This window comes from Tupaia chinensis, unplaced genomic scaffold (genome assembly GCF_000334495.1).
Source record: "Tupaia chinensis unplaced genomic scaffold, TupChi_1.0 Scaffold000478_3, whole genome shotgun sequence".
Taxonomy (NCBI): Eukaryota; Metazoa; Chordata; class Mammalia; order Scandentia; family Tupaiidae; genus Tupaia; species Tupaia belangeri.
This window is the reverse complement of record NW_006159990.1, coordinates 1,260,104-1,263,818: the sequence shown is the minus strand read 5'-3', so window position 1 is coordinate 1,263,818 and position 3,715 is coordinate 1,260,104.

Below are 3,715 nucleotides of genomic sequence, written 5' to 3'. Positions count from 1 at the left end.
GCATTCCTGAAAAAAGTACAAAATCACATTGAATTTTTTTTAATCTTTATTTTATTTTGTACATTCAATCACTATATATCACTTAGCTTGTAAAACGAATTTACCCAACATGAATACACTTCACACCAGTCCAGTTGAGGATACTATACACATTATCATCAATAGATAATAATCCTTTTTTGTCTTGCCTCTCTATTTTCCTCCTTAATTCCTTTCCTTACACTCTCCCCCATCTCCCACTCTCTTTCCACATTGTCTACAGCATCCATAACCATTTTCAATGCTTCTATGTCCTCTAATCTTTCCATTTCCCCCAGAGTACAGACAGTCAGTGTATGTTAAGTGGAGACATAAAATGTCTCTCTTTCATACCCTGGCTTGCTTCACTTAGCAGTAAATCTTCCATATTCATCCACTTTCTATCAAATGCCAGGGTCTTGTTTTTTTATGGCTGAATAGTATTAGAGTATATGTGCCACACTTTTTCCATCTGTTCTTTTGTTCATGGACATTTGGGTTGGTTCTATGTCTTAGCAATTGTGAATAATGCTGTAATAAACATAGATGTTCAATCACATTTCTAATTGAGCATTCTTCTAATCTTTGGGTAGATACCCAAGAGTGGAATTGCTGGATCAAATGATAGTTCTGTTTGTAGATCTTTGAGGAACCTCTGCATTGTTCTCCATAGTGGCTGGACCAATTCACATTTCCAACAATGTCAAATTTCCCTTTCAGCACAGTCCCTCCAACATTTACCATTTTTTGTTCTTTTTCATCTTTACCATTCTGACTGGGGTTAGGTGGTATTTCATTGTGGTTTTTATCTGTATCTCCCTTATAATGAGGGATGTTGAACATTTTTTCATATGCATTTTGGCTGTTAGTATGTCTTCCTTAGAGACTTGTTTGTTTATGTCATTTTCCCATCTTTTAATTGGGTTGATCATTTTTTTGGCAGGGTAAATTGCTTCAGTTCCCTATGTATTCTGGTTATTAGTTTTTAATCTGAGGCATACTTTACAAAAATATTCTCCCATTCCAAGGGTTGTTGATCACACTAATTACTGTATTATTTGCTGAGCAGAAACTTCTTAATCTGATGTAATCCCACTTGTCTATTTTTGGAATTATTGTCTGAACTTTGGGGGTCTTATTTAAGTTTTTGCCTACACCAACCACACTAACATTTTTAAGCTTTTGCTTTTCTTATATGTTCAATAATAGGAATTTTCTAAAACTGAAAAGCATTTAAGGAAACAAAGTATATAGACAGAAAAAGTTTGATAACATTTTAAATTTGAGAACTGCAATTTAGTAGGTCTCCTCCCCACCATGGCAATTACTTTATCAGATGCCACAAGCTGATATGTAGTCACCAATGTCAATGACTTCCTATTCTTCAGCTGTTGTGCTAATATGAGGTATTTGCTATCGTTAGCTTCTCTTGTTCCTTCAAAATCTTTCTCTCAGTGGCATCCATGATACCTGTCTCTCCTGTATCTCCTAAATCTCTGCCTCTCTCACTGGTATATAATTCTCTATTGATTTATTTTTTTAAAGTTTATTTATTTTTCCCATGAGAGAGCAAAAGAAAGAATGAACCCCCAACAGAGTCTTCACACAACAGTGCATTCCCAGCCTCAGCCAGCCAGGATCATGATACATGCATGCAGCCTATCATGTTCAAGGAGACTTTGGGACATGAACCAGGAATTTCCACATGATTGATTCACTAAGCACTGCATTATCACTACATCGCCACAGACAGCCTATCAAATTTTATAATCAGATATTTCTAAATATTCTCGTTTCTTGCTCTCTCTTTTCTCTATTGGTGTTCCCATCTAATTTCATGATTTTAACTGCCTTAGCTGTGTAGCTGAGTCCCATATTTACATCTCCCACCTTAAATTCTCTTCTGAGTTCCAGACCTAAGTTTCTACTGCCTTTTGGACATCTGCAGTTCAATGTTATGCCAACAGCTAACGATAGCTTTATTATTCTTTCTAAAAATTCCAATTATCTTCCTATGTTCCACGGCTTAGTTAATATATTATCCAAGCAGAGCTTTTAGAATTCAAGTTTTGGGTACATTCAAATTAGTCATTAGGGAAATGCAAATGAAAACCACAATGGGATAACATTTCACGCAGACTAGAATAGCTGTAATAAGGAAGACAGTAACAAGTTGATCTGCTAGGATGTGAAGAAACAGGAACCTTTATAAGCTGCTGGTAGAAATGCAAAATATTACAGTTACTTTGCGAAAAAGTTTTGCAGGCCCAACCTGGGGGCACAGACAATAGCAAACAGAACTGTAGTGCTGGAGGACACATGACTGACTGTGGGTTCTTATCACTGGGTCAGCTTGAAAGGATGCCAAGTGTCTGTAGTATCCATGTGTGTGTACACATGCACCTGGGGTCCTGAGTAGCAAAAGGGCCAGGGAAGGAGGAACTCAGCTTTGCGAGATCCCATGGAAGGTTATTTATTCTCACTCCCCCGCACCCCATTCTCTCATCTCTCAGCACATGGACATGTTCTCTGAATAAAATAAACCTTTAAAATCTGACAGCTTTTCAAATGTTTAACATAAAATTATATAAAATCCAGAAATTTCATTCCTAAATGTCTATTTAAGAGAAATAAAAATGTATGTTGACAAAAATGTCTATAGCAGCACTTTTTTTTTTTTTTTGAGACAGAGAGATTTTTTTCACTAGGGCCTATGCGCTCACCGGAGAGACAGAAAGTGATAGAAAGTGAGAAATCACTCTCCAGAGTGAATGGCCACACCACAATGCCTTCTCTATTCTCTTAGGATCTTGGGCATGTGCATGCACACACACCCCCAGCGTGAGTTTCAAGTCACTGGATCCAGGACTCGAATCACAATCAACTACATGGGAGTCCAGTGATATAACATTATGCCATCTGCTGGTCCTGCAGAATTATTCTTAAAAGCCAAAACTGGAACAACTCAAGTATCCAATTTAAAAACGGACAAAATGTGGTATAGCCACGCAATGGAATATTATTCAGTAATAAAACTGATAACACATTACAATATAAATAAATTTTGAAAATATTATGCTAAGTAGAAGAAGCCAGATTTTTTTTAAAGGCTCCATATTTACAAGGTTCTAAGGTTTAAGAAATGTCAAGAAAATACATTAATTTATAGAGACAATGAGAATATGCTTTTCTGGGGCTGGGAGTGAGAATGGCATTTAACTGTAAATGGTCATGAGGGATCTTTATTGGGGCAATGAAAATGTTCTACAATGATTTATGATCGTGGCTGCACCAATTTCATAAAATTATTAAAAATCATGGAATTGTGTATTAGAAATGAGTCAATGTAAGGTATGTAAACAATATCTCAATAAAACTTTATGTTGTTTAAATCTGTCCTTGTTTTCTGCCTCCCTAGTCCTTTACATTTAAATCCTATAAGGAAACCAGTTTGTTTTTTTTAGAGAGAGAGAGAGAAATTTTGCTATAGGGTGCATGTGCTCACCAGAGAGACAGAAAGAGACATAGAAACAGAAGTGACACGCCGGGTGCATATGCATGCATGCCCAAGATCCCGAGAGGAGAATGGAAGAGAAGGGATTGCGGCAGGGCCATCCCCCCTGGCGGGGGAGGGGTGATTTCTCGCTTTCTGTCTCTCTGTCTCTCTCTGTCTGTCTGGCGAGCGCAAGCGCCCTAT